At 44.3% G+C, this 13,447-nt stretch overlaps 1 long non-coding RNA gene across 1 annotated transcript; it reads right to left on the bottom strand.

Annotated features, from left to right (window-relative positions):
* Nucleotides 1–9,979: 9,979 nt before the first annotated feature.
* On the bottom strand, nucleotides 9,980–13,067 carry LOC147059535 (uncharacterized). Its single transcript, XR_015065616.1, has 3 exons — nucleotides 12,943–13,067; nucleotides 10,603–10,668; nucleotides 9,980–10,349 (listed from the first exon to the last, which is right to left on the bottom strand). It is a non-coding gene; the product is annotated as an uncharacterized LOC147059535 (long non-coding RNA).
* Between the last annotated feature and the right edge of the window lie 380 nt (nucleotides 13,068–13,447).

Below are 13,447 nucleotides of genomic sequence, written 5' to 3' on the forward strand. Positions count from 1 at the left end.
AGCCACCAGGACTGAGAGGCTTCAAAGAGACTCTCAGTGGAACGAGGGGTTAAAAAGGAGAAGAAAAAAAACCTTGGCCATTATCTTCATAGCAAAATTCACACCCAACAAAGCTTTGGTGGATATTTGAGGCCTTGACATGCAGGTGGCGACAGAAACAGATTTTTTTTTTTTTTTTTAAATACCCCAAAGATTTACATCATCCGTCATAATCTATAATTGCCTCACTGAAATCGGACAGTTTTGAGGAGGACCATCCTGTCTCCTCCCAAGCCCACCTAGAACAGGGCTATTGCAACCATGACAACCAGGGGGCGGAGCTAGGGAGTTTTCACAAAGTGAGCAGCATTGGCCAGGTCACCTTCCATCACCTATACACTTCCACAAGTGGTTATAGGTACATGTAGACTTTATAAAAAAATGCCTCAACTTGTTTTATTTATGTATTTATGTATTTATGTATTTATTTATTTGTTTGTTTGTTTGTTTGTTTGTTTGTTTGTTTGTTTGTTTGTTTGCTGGGTTTTTTTCTTTTGCGTACTGCAGTGACAATAAAATCATTCTATTTATTTTTTAAAACATTTTTGTTCATGTTTCATGTTTTGTTTAATGTTTTGTTGTTGTTGTGTTTTTATGTTCTTTGGAGAGCTGGAACAAATTAATGGCATTTTATTGGGCAAAAATAATTTGGAATACGAGTAAGTTACTAGCTCGTTCATGAAACGAATTAAACACTGAATTCAAGATAGCACTGTATTTCAAAATGACGCAGTTGCTGATAGAAAGTCGGCCATATTCATATACGGTACACATGCATGTTTAGGGCCTTCATATATACGCTATATTTTCCCTCTGGGGAAGCTAGAACAATGTAATAAAAAAAATAACAAAAATCTCCAGTGGTTGCTTTGAGCGAGAGACGCCAGCTGGAGGAAGAAAAGTGACGCCGCCAACATCTTTGTTGTGTTATTAATGTCTTATTCTTCAAGGCCGGCTCTCCACTTGTGCCAGAAAGAGTGCCGTAAAAGGAAACATGTGCTTTATTATTTATTTGTTCATTGTAAGAGGCATTTTCACAGCCGCTGAAGAAAATGTCGTTTTTATTGCTTTTATTCCAAAATACTTTTTTGGGGGGGGTTGTTGTTGCCAAGCAGCTACAGGCACAAATCTGTGGGGTGGCCAAAAACACACACACAAACACACACATACATAAATGTTGTTTTTTGTTGCATTGGAATTGTTTTAAGTCTTTACAGTGTGCATGCCTGTTTGCACGCTAACGCTAGTCGCACTTAAATGGAGAACTTAGCAGAAAACTAAAAGGTTGACCCCCCCCCCCCGCCAAATCCGTGGATTGCTTTTCACAAATTTACCTATTACAGTTTTTTTCAGCCTATAAAAGCTACTCGTTAAAAAAAAAAAAAAACATTGGCTTTTTTCTGTAATTCTTTCAGCTACCACAAGAATGCGCCAAAGCCATGTCTGCATAGGGAACTAGTAATCACTATCAAATAGATATGGTGAAGTGATTCAATGTGCTGATCTCCAAACTTCTTGAGAGTCTGCATCCAATGTATTATCCAGGTGTCTCGGCTCAATGCTCATGAGAAATACGATACGGTCCCATTTCGGTTGAACTAATGTGTTGACATGTAACCTGAACGTCAAGGCAATCATTAAATTTTCTGTTACGCCGTGTCAACACGCTGCCTGTGGAAATACGTGATCCAACACCGGCTGCAATACGAACGAGGTGCCTCTGCGACCGGGTTGCGGTCGAACGTGATATCAAAGGCGGCTCAAAGTATTCCAAACATCAACGACCGTTAACGGCCCGCGGGTAATGAATTCCACGGCGGGCCCACGTCTCGGGGCTTAAGCTAAATAAACTGTTGTCTGGTTGAGGGACCCGGCAGCCGGGGTGTGGGTGAAAAAACCATGACCTGGTTTACCCGGGATGTATCCAACCGATGACGTTTGCAGTGACATTCAAGCACAAAGTCCTCCACCAAAGCTGCACCTGATAAAAGAATCCAATGTGTCCTCTGAGCGAGGTCAAACACATGGCTGCCATCAAAGACTGTGCCCGTGAATGACCATCAGTGAAGTCCTTTTATTGTCTGGGGTCACACTCAATATGGAGGGCGTGCAGTACAGTCCAACAGGAAAGTATCCAGAGTGCTTCACTTATCCAAGAATAGCTTAAGAGTGTCAAAGTGTCAGGGTGCAAGGAAGAAACTAAAAGTCTTCAGCGTTGCATTGTTTGGAATTGAAATGACCATTGAAGGGGTATGAAGTTTGCCGTTCGTGTCCCTCGTGTCGCTGGCGTGGCTACGAGAGGGCCCTCGACTCAGAGGAGCCGGCCAGTCAGCCCAGCGATGCGTTACGTGAGATGTTTTCCAAACAGAGGGTGTACTGACCCCTGAAGCTGGGTCACCGAATGATTCCCCCCCCCAATGTCCAGCACCAACTCCGCCAGAGCTTTTCACAATAAGGCAATTCATCTCCACGTAATGAAGTGGTGTTCCCACAGACAAGGGAGGCAGGTCGGGGCCACCAAGGTGGGAGGAGGCAAGGGGGGGGGGGGGGGGGGGGGGCAATGGTGATGTCATCTTGCATCAGGCGCATATACATTCAGCACGCCATTAATACGTGCCTTGTTAGGATGTAGCGGGATTGAATTAGCCAATTTATTCAACTCCGAATATATGTATTTAATAATTTATATAAACTATTGTTCATACCAGTCTTGTTCTTGGCTTTACCGACTGACTGATCGAGCTAGCTAACTTGCTAACAAGCTCGCGGACGGCTAACAGTTTACCTACAGATTACCCATGTAACCTGCTAACAAATGCACAGACTAACTAAAAAATGGAGTGACCAGAAGGTGAAAAAGTCAGCCCCAGTTTGGTTTTTAGGCACAGGTGCTTCTAATGAACCGAGGCGGCAGGTAAACGACAATGTGTTCTGGCCACGTGCACCCCGTCCTCGCTCAGCGTCTCCTCGCCACCATGTGTTTCCCTCAGCCGGGTTGACATCAGCGTGGAGGCACGCAGGGGCCTCCTCATCTGCTCCCAATTACAGCTCAACCCGTCGGCTGGGCGAAAAGGACTGGTGGGAAAATGGCGAGGAGCGAGCGGAAGACCTACTCCGTGTCAACCATCAAGACCCGACGACCCCCCTCCCCCCCACGAACAATCATCTCACCACCCTTCCCTTGTGGCCTCAAAGAGTTTCCAAGTTGACTTTGTCCCCTGCCTATTCCGTGCCGGCTTGTCCTCCCACCATTTTGTTTGAGAGACAAAACAGGACACTTGCGTGGATTCATCTCCATGGATGTCTCCAGTGTTGCCTGTGCCAAGTGCATATGTTTCTTACGTTACTGTACCATATATCTCTTGACATATTTATCTAGCATTTCAAAATGACTTGATTGATGGCTATTTTGTACTTGGTGCCTAATCTTGGGGAAAAAAAAACCTTGCAGTTTTATCAGTCAGAAAAAAAAACAGCAGCCATTTATTTATTTTGACAGCTAATGCGATTGGAAAAAAAATGAAGGAAAAAATGTTTGGCGAGTATGCTAATGTGTAAACGTAGCCTTGTATGCTCTTTTTAGCATTATTGTAACGACACGTGAACTTTACATTCGCTAAGCACTCCACTTTGCACATGCTAAAGCCGATCGCTCCCTTGACCCGGTAGTCGACGCATGTAGGACATTTGCATGGAAGAACCGGACCAGCCAAACCCCCCCCCCCATTCCAAAATAAACATCAATTAAAGCCGCCAAACACCAGGAGGGGGGGAGTGAAAAAAAAACAGCTGCAGCTTTGAAACGAGGCGACCGGCAGGCTTCAAACGCGTCTTTTAAGAGGGGCGCCTCACATGGACCCAAGGCCGGGCTCAAATTAGCAAGGGCACAAATTACAACACTCACTGATGGAGTGCGGAAAGATGATGTACGTCAATATATCCCGACATTTTGCTCGTGAAGTCAAAAGAGAGGCACGCAAAGAAGCCGGAAGGGCGAAAACAATAGTAAGTTTAGCCTTGGAATCTTTATTGTCGAAACTGTCCCACATTGGTGCAGAACACAAACCAAAAGATTTTTGATTCAATGACAACGCTCATATGGCAAATCAACTTTTCCTATTGAAGTTAATAGAAATAACATTCGAGTACTCGTAAAGTGCCGACACGTGAAAATTCCACTACAGTAACAAATGACAGTATTTGTGTTTCCAAGCACTGGCATCCGTTTGAGAGGAAGAGAAATAGAAACAGCGGGGGAAAAAAAAAAGGCTTTGATCTAATGACTTTGGGGTGGAATCTTCTTTGTAAAATGTTAATCTGCTCTCTACATTGCAGATTACCCGCCGCCCCCGCCTCTGGAAATCTGACTGCTCTCAGACGGTCAAGGTAATTTTGACCCACTTAGGCCTTCTTTGATCCCGAAGCCTCTTTTAACAGATCCACCGCACAAGAAACTGATTTTGTCATCCCCTCCTCCACCAGCCCCCAGACCGCCGCCTCTCTCGCGAAGCTGCCGAGTCGAAGCTAAAGCTGCCTAAGAGCTGCCAGAGTTGCTGACAGCCGGCGGGAGTTGAAAGCGCCTTCTAATGCTGACGATCAGTGCGAGCGACTTGCTGCTAATGGCGCGCTCGCCCACTTCAGGGGTGGAGGGTAAGGGGGTGGCATTCTGTCAATTTACTTCCAGACGGCAGAGTCTTCTTCTTTTTTTTTTCCCCCGTCGACAAGGAAATTATTGAGTTAGCAAAAATGATCCTGTTTGCGCTCACTTTGCCGTCAGACCACAGATGACACATCTCGTAACGGAAAACGGTCATCACCGAATTCAATCTCACATTTACACCTCCGGACCAGATCATGATTATTTAATCATGTTCCAAAAATATACAAATAACAATAAACGCCTCCCATCGGCATCTGCAGTTGACTAAAACGTATGAGAAAAAGTGAAAAAGCCCGCCTTACATTTCTCCTCTGGGTCACATTTGTAGCTCATAAAAAACAATTTGCCACGCTCCCTACCAATAATTAATTGATTCATATAACGCTCCTCGTGGCAATTACGCCGACGCTACTTCTTCTTCCTTCTGTCGAGGGAGAAATGAAAGCCGGCGCCGACACGCGGCGCATTAATAGCTAAAATCGGCAATGGCGCGCAGTGGGGGAGCTCGAAAAGAAAACATGTTGACAGGTTATTAATGAAGTCCTCGGCCTTGTTATTCCCGTTAGGTAACAGTAAGAAAACAGGAAGACTAAGGATTGGCCGGGGAACACTGTTCATTGCCACTCTTACAAAAAAAAAAAACAGTTTTATGCTAATGTCAAGCTTAATTGGCGGTGAGGAAAATTGGCATAGCGCGGCGAGGAACGACGAGATTAGCCAGAAGAGAAAGAACAAGATAGAGTCTTCAAAAGGCTCGTTTCTGGAGGAATTATAGTTCCCTTTGAACGCCGTCCAACTTTTAAATGCATTAAAAGGCCTGTTGGCATACATGTAAATGAAGAGCTCAAAGGATTCGCATTGCACATCGAGAGAGAGAGAGAGAGAGAGACAGAGAGAGTGCGAGGATGAAGTGGCGAGAGTTCCCGCTCGGCCTCCTTTTCTTCTTTGTGTCGTTCTCGACACCGCCTCGGGCCAAGTGGCTTAACGGGGATGAAAAGAACAACGGCTCGCAGCTCGTTTGGCACCAGAACCCCTCGCCGGCCCATCCAAAAGTGCCAGTGATGGAGCTTTGTACGGTCGCCAGATGGAAGATGGAAGGGGGTAGAGGGGGGGGGGAAGCCTGTTGAGCACCAACGCGGGACCAGGACCGACTGGAATGTCTTTGCCATGTCAACAAAGAGTATGGAAAGTGAGGGTTAGACTGAGTGCGAGTTTCAGAGTAAGGTTTATGGTTAGGGCAATGGCGAGGTGAAGGTTGGGTTAAGGGGAGGGGTGAGGGTTACTCAACTTTAGTTCACAAGCACGTGAGAAAAAAAACAGCGCCATAAATATAAAAATGACAAAATAATAATAAATGAATGTAATTCTTTTTTTTTTTTTTGTCCCAGTTGTGGATATGGTAAAGTTCAAGTTCAAAGTCAGTGGGGTCAAGAAAGTGAAATGACCAGTGTGAGAATGCCAGGAGGCAAAAAATTGATGTTGCGGCAACTCAAGGTTGAATGTAAACAAACAACTGTAATTTTCGAACAACCGTTAGCTTGTTTGTTGGCCAGTAACCTCACATTCCCCATGATGAGTAATGGAAGGAACGATTCAAATCTCCCGTCACATTTAGTTCTCTCTCTCTCTCTCTCTTCCATCTCGTAGAAAAAAATGTCGTGATACTTACAAGTCGGAGCTGAGTTAGCGTTAGTTTTATAGTTAGGACTGAGTTTAGGTTGAGCGCGAGTGATGGTTGACGGTTAGCTTTGTGAAAAGTTGTTTTTGCCAATGGAAGCGCTTTTAGTCGTTCTTTTGACTTTGTTCAGTCAGTTTGAATCCAAATGAACGGACGGACAGTCTTCTCAACCCTTTCATCTCAGCGAGTCCTGCGTCCTACGCGGCTGTGAACTTGTGCAGCTTAGCACCGTGAAGGCTACATGTTTTTTTTCTTCACCCCTTCCCCGTCCTGTGAGCGTATTTTTTTTCCTCCCCTCCCTTTCTAACCTTTTGATCTAAATCTTCTTAAGTTTAAACGAAGAACTTCAAACTCTCGAGGATTCACTGCTTTCATGTCGTCTGCGCACGTAAATCCTCTTGAGGGGCGCGGTGGCTTGACCGCACTGATCAAATGCGCTCGCCGTTTACTTTCAGACTCAAACTCGCATTATTTGGCCACATTGAAAACAAGAAAACAAAGTTGTCGGAGCTTCACCTTTGAGAACATAATCAAACGTCGTTGTTGTTGGATGTTTGGGGTTTGATCTGGAGTTATACAACCAGTCCACTTTTAAGAGTAAAACTTTCTTTGAAATATTTCTCGGTTAGGCCTAGACAAAAAAATATATATGATCACATAGCTTAGCTTGTTAGCTCGTTAGCTTAGCTAGCGTCATGGTGACCAGTCCCGGGTGTACCCAAAGGTCAGCTCGGATAAGCTCCGGCTCACCTTAATGAGGACGAGCGCGTATTAAAAATGGATGGACGACGGCTTGAGAAACATTTTGCAGATATTTGAACAGAGTAAGTCAGCAAAAGGACGATGTGTGTCTAACGCGACACAGTTGAAAGCATGTTGTCAGCGCGGTCTGGTTTGAGGATCACACACATTCCAAAGCTTTTGGCTCGACGGCGAGCTTTTGAAAGCGGTCTCTGATAAGTTAGCGGCGTTCTGTCTTGTGATGCCGTGCCTCAAAGTGATCTACAACTAACTGGAGCGCCTCCTGCTTGCGAGTAAACAATAATAGGAAACAATATTTGATCAGACTACACATCACAGAGACTTTTGTGCCATCCTCAGCGTTTCAAAAAAAATGCGCGATGGCTTTAATTGACACGGGCCGCTTCATCTTCAAACCCGGCGTCGACGTCGGCAGGCGTCGTAATGACATGAATAAAACATGACGATCAAAGCCCCGCTGCGATTCGTTTGATGGAAGACGACGGCGACGGGCGCCATCTTCCTCTCCACGCCGCCAATTAGCTTACCGATCGCTTTTTACGCTCGGACAAGCGAGACCGGCGCTCAGACAGGCGGGACCGGCGCTCAGACGCACCCCGAGGGACGCCTGGCAAAGGAGGCGAGACCCGCTTCTGAGAAAGCATTGATGTTTAACGCAAAGGAGCAAAATATGTGTCTTTAGAGGAGCCATGTTTGGAGGGTAAAATGCTGTGCAACAAGCAAAAACACTGTTACAGCAAAGTCGAGACTATGGAGTCAAATACAGGCGCGTCCAATGCTAACACATTTGATGAAAAACTAAGGTACCTAAAGGGAAATGTGCTCATACCGTATTTTTCCAGACTATAGGGCGCACCTTCAATGAATGACTCATTTTAAAACGTTGTCCTTATATAAGGCGCACTGGACTATAAGGCGCACCATTAATGCATTATGTCAGATTTTTAATCCAAATCAAATCATTCTCCATTTTATCTTTTTTATTTCAACTTCAGATGCAACAAATTACTTCATAATCACAAAATAATGATCCATAGTCTTCACCGGGCCACTTATGATTGATTTCATGACACAGTGCTTCGGGCTAGTTTAATTTTAGGAATTTGCTCCATATATAAGGCGCACCAGACTTTAAGCACTGCCGGCTTTTGAGAAAACTTTAGGTTTTTAGGTGCGCCTTATCGTCAGGAAAATACGGTACATCCACAAGACGAGCGAAAGTTAATGTGTAGTGATTTGTTGTTGTATATCTACAATCAAGACCAGAGTACAAAGTTTTGTCATTTAACAATTATCTAATTCGATCAGACAAGTTGCGTAAGCCGTTTAAAGGGACACGCGCACACAAATTTGCGTCGTGAAAGGGGCTTATGTTTGCTACTGCACGTGTCATCGCTCGCTCGCACATCATCCCTGTTTTCACTCTTCGTTCACGCGCACTCGCCAACATACTGAAGACATCTGCGAAGCAAAGGCGCCGCCAAGAGATGGAGACAGACGACATCAATCAAACGTAGCATTCCTGGCATTGTTCAGACGAGGGAGAAGTGGAAGAAGAAGAAGGCCAACCGGAGTTCATTGTTAGTATTTGGCCTTGGCCACTGCTGGTGTGCCTCTTAAAGAAGTTTGGCATTAGCATGTTTGCTAGCATTAGCATGTTGGCTTGGTGTGTGTTTTTGGAGAGATATTTTCCTTATCCAAACAGTTTTTATCTTTACTTTCCTCCTTTTGAAATCCTTTTAAATATTCCACACAGTGGGAGAAGACATATTAGCTAGCTCACCAAGCAGGGAGCATCTTTAACAAGGTAAAAGCATCAGTTACGTTACAAGTTAACAGCGGGCGGCCCCGTCACCCATCGAGGTGGCGTCAGGAGGCTTTGCTCAGTGCTGTGGCGTTTTCAAGACATCAGAAGCCACTTCTTTCATGTCGAGATCCCATAAAAATTGGCCCATCATGGTCGAAGAAAATCAGAAGAAGCTAGTATTCAGTATGCATGGCTGTAAACACATGCAAACGCTATTTGCTCTCCATGTTGCAGTTTGAAACTCTGCAGTCTCCAATTTGCTATCTTGCTCTAGTTTCTTGAAGCCCGCTCTCTTCATTTGAATGATTGAAAGGGTGTGCGTGTGTCATTGCAATATTCAGTAAATAAAGACAGAAAGGAGCTCCAGGATTCCCCCCCCCCACCTGGAGCTTTATAGTGACACCAACGCTCCCGGTGGACTATCCAAAGGCGACCATTGAATGCCAGATCCGCTAAATATGGACTTTGAGTCCAATATGTCTTCAAAAGGGGCTAAAAGGGCTCATTATGTGGGCTCGGCTCTTTCAAGACTATTAGAAAGAGAGACGTTAGTCACGGCTGCTTATCTCGCAACCTTATGAGCGGGCGGATTAAAAGATCAAAGGCTGCCTTCGCTTTTAATTTTATAGAAAATGTAAGCTTTTTTTTTTTTTTTACGGATGTGCCTCGGACTACGATGTAGGCCTGAAGCTTGCACGCTCTCATTCAAAATTACAAAATTCAGACTTTTGATTGTGAAGGTCATCGAATCAAGAGGCCCTGTTTTCAGTGCAGATAGAAGAGGGTGTTTGCGCCGTTGTGAGAGCGAACTATTTGTGTGCAGCGTAACAGCTAAATGCTGCTTCGCCATGTTTGCTTCTTTTCTCTGTGAAGAGGAGCTCATATGTACTTTAGACAGGCTCATTTCAGCTAGACAAGAAAAAATGTCTTTTTCTATCCTAAGAGTATTTTGTCGGATGCAATTCGCAGACATGTGACACCTGGTGGTAGTCTTTGACTCTTCGAGTGCACCCGAGCCTGAAGATTTGTCAGATTTGCGTATTAAATAAAACATGTGTGTTTGAATGTCAGCACATAGCAGCAGCGCTTCTCTTGTGTGCTCCTCGCCCGCTTCACTATTCAAATGTTCGTTTTGATGTCGGCTCTATAACGAGCGTCGTCTGGAAAATGCTGATGGTCTCGAGAAAACGACGACAAGGCCTCCCCGTCGCGGGGATGCTGTTTGGATTGTCGGGTGTCAACAATCAAAGTGCTCCTCCAGCGACTCTTTTTGCTCCCTTTCAGCCATTTTCTTTTCATGACACTTTTGCAAACACTGTTTTTCTGTGGAATGCTGTGTTCAATAGTCAGCACTGATGCAATATGAATGCTGGACTCAAATTGGGCTATCAAGCGCAGTGGTACTGAAATACAAAGAAAAAAAAAACTAGCTGAATTGACTTTTTATGTTTATAAAACTAACTGAAACTAAAACCAACAAACAAAACTAACAAAGCGAAATAGAAACTGCATTAAAAAAATGAAATTTGTAAAATTATCCGGTAAGCTTAACACTTTCTGTATTTTGCTTTTATTCTGAAAGACAACGAGCACCACTTCCGGCTTACTTGATGATTGTTGCACTAAATTGTGGCATTCATGTGTGTGATTACTCACTTTTGGGTTGATGGGCACAGCCAGACAAACCTTTGTCGCACTCGCAGATGCTTGAACTACATAAATCTGAAATAACACCCACAAATGAAGACCAAATTAATCAATGTTTTAATAAACATATTTCCATGAACGATAAATTACTTTGGCCCGATCTGACCTAATCAAAATACACAATAAAGTGAAAATTTTTCAATCAGGATGCATTAACAATAGACATATTGCATCCTACTTGCAGGTGTACCTAATGGTGTGTCCATCAGACAAAGAAATGAAGCATTAGCAATTTAGCACCATCAAAAGTGTGAATGTTTCACATGGATGACTGACTCTATGACAGCGGGTGGTGACAGCTTGGTGATCTGTGGTGATGGTGCATGGGTGGCTTTGGGGGGGTGAGGCGGAAGGGGGGCTCACTACTATACAGTTGAACTGGTTCAGTGGAGCGATAGTGGAGACTGCACAGAGCCCCCCCGCCCGCCCCCCCTCTCCTAGCTGAGAGATTTGTTAGCCCCTCTATAATAAGCAAGAGCACTCTTCATTTCAACACCTTTGCCCCCCCCACACACACACACACTCCTTCACAAGCCACTAGACTGTGCAAGCCTGTCAACACGGCTGCTGCACCTATTTAAAATGTTTCATGAACTGCTTCACAAAAACATTTCAGTTTGCCAGATTGAAATAGAAAACATCCGAATTTGGGGTATGTTTTTTTTTTAGATAAATATGTATGCGACCAGAAAACATCCTATTTTTTTTTACAGAATGAAATTATCATTTGACTTGTAAAACAAATGGTAACGGTTTAGAAGCCTGATGGAGGTTTGTGTGTCTGTGAGCGCGTGTGCTTTCTTGTTCAATCACTCTAATGTATATTTCACTTTTATCGTGTTGTATAGATACGACATCATGCTCTACTTTTTGTAATGTATTATTCTGTTTCTGCACACTCAATTATCACGAATGGGTCCTTAAAAGGAGGCGGGCGTCATGTCACACACAACAGAGAGACGCGTATGTGTGTGAGAGAGAAAGGTGTGTGTGTGTGTGTGTGTGTGTGTGTGTGTGTGTGTGTGTGTGTGTGTGTGTGTGTGTGTGTGTGTGTTTAAGACCAGGGATTTTTGACAATCACAGCCTCAATTTTCCTCCTGAGAATCAGAAGACAGATGGGGGGGGGCTTGGGGTTGGGGGGGGGGGTGATGTTCAAAGCGCAAGCGTGGTAACGACGGTGCATCAGATCCTTTTGCGTTTGAAATTTTGATTTGAGGGCAGAAGAAAGCCCGAATGAAAAAAGTCCAAATGTGCTGCCTTTAAAAAAAAACAAAAAACCACTTCCTTCAAAGAGACGACCTCAATCTTTTGCAAACATTTCATGGAGCCACATACAAAATATTACATCTTAGAATTAAAAGAATGTTGAAGTCTTACAGAATTAAGATGTAATTTTGAAGGAAAATAAACATCTTCCCCAGTAATTATGTATTTGTTGTCATGTTACGTCTTAATTCACGTAACTTCTTTTGACAACAATACAAAACTGTCTGCTATGACCCCACGGGCACTGACATCCTCCCTGCCGGTCAAAATAAAAGAAGCTATGTGAAACTGAAATTCCATTACGGGAGGAAATGGTACATCAACGCCACGGGATGACAATAATTGTCCGCTTTGGGCTGAGCGAGGCCCGGCCGGCGGCTAAAGCTCAATTACCATCGACCATTATTGTACTGTGCCTGCGGCGTGCGGTAATGGCATCACAAAAGGTACGACTGGACAAAAGCAAGGATCGGGAGGTTGGAGCCCCCGTCACGCTGCTTTTTGCCATCAGCCCTGACAGATGGCGAAGGCCCCGTGTGAGGCCGCAGCTAAGAGTGTCTTCAAAGGGTCGGCGTAATGTGATGCTGCATCGTAGCCGCAAAAAACACACGTATGCAAAAAAACAAACAAATAAAAGAAAGATCAGGTAGGCTTGCTGGTTTGGCTTCTCATCCTTTGAAATGATCAAAGTGATAAATGTTCCTTTTATCGCTGCTGAAACACAATGTCTGTCCTGTTTTAAATCCCTTTTAGTCTCTATCTACGAGTCTTGGTGGCAAAGTTTTCGGGTCCCTATCTCCCCAAAACTAGCGGTGGTCGACTCTCTTCACGTGCCAACAGTCACAGATATGCCACGTCCTGTGCGGAATCGGAATCAAAGGTTGTGGGAATCGTGTGGCATCAAAGATACTTTTTCAGAAAGAAGATAGGAGGAGGAATCAGAGAGAGGAGGGGGGGGTGACTTCAAACCCTCACTTGAAAAGGAATGAATAATTGCATGCGCTGTTGTTTTTTGGTGCTTACGATTGAGTTTGGCGGAGCCGGAAAGCTTTGATTACACCTCACGTGAGTCCACTGAGAGTGGCTAGGTAGGGGTTCTCCTCGCCTCCCAGGAATCCCTCATTCCTGTTCAAAATGTGGAGAGCTGACAATAATGAAAAGGATGTGCATTAAAGAATTGCTTGATGTCTTTCTGACAGGAAGAAACTTTAGTTCAAACTCCACAAACTGTGTTAAGGGTTATGATTGGGGGACTATATTTTAGGGTTCGAGTTAGTGGTTAAGAAAAAAAAAAAAAAAGGCAAACAAACAAACAAACAAACAAATGCATGCTTGAGCTTAGAGGAATTCCAAAAATGCGCATAGTTGCTAACATCTGGCATGTGACGCAGACGTCTACATATCAAGAAACTTACCTGATTATTTGAAGGCCCAAGTCATACGCGTCGCCGATTGATGGCAAACAAAAGAATTTTTAGAGTGATTCTGCTCCCTGCCGGCGAGAAAAGCTTCAAAGTGCAATGCCACC

This window comes from Syngnathus leptorhynchus, chromosome 3 (genome assembly GCF_054491065.1).
Source record: "Syngnathus leptorhynchus isolate UIUO chromosome 3, UIUO_Slep, whole genome shotgun sequence".
Classification (NCBI taxonomy): Eukaryota; Metazoa; Chordata; class Actinopteri; order Syngnathiformes; family Syngnathidae; genus Syngnathus; species Syngnathus leptorhynchus.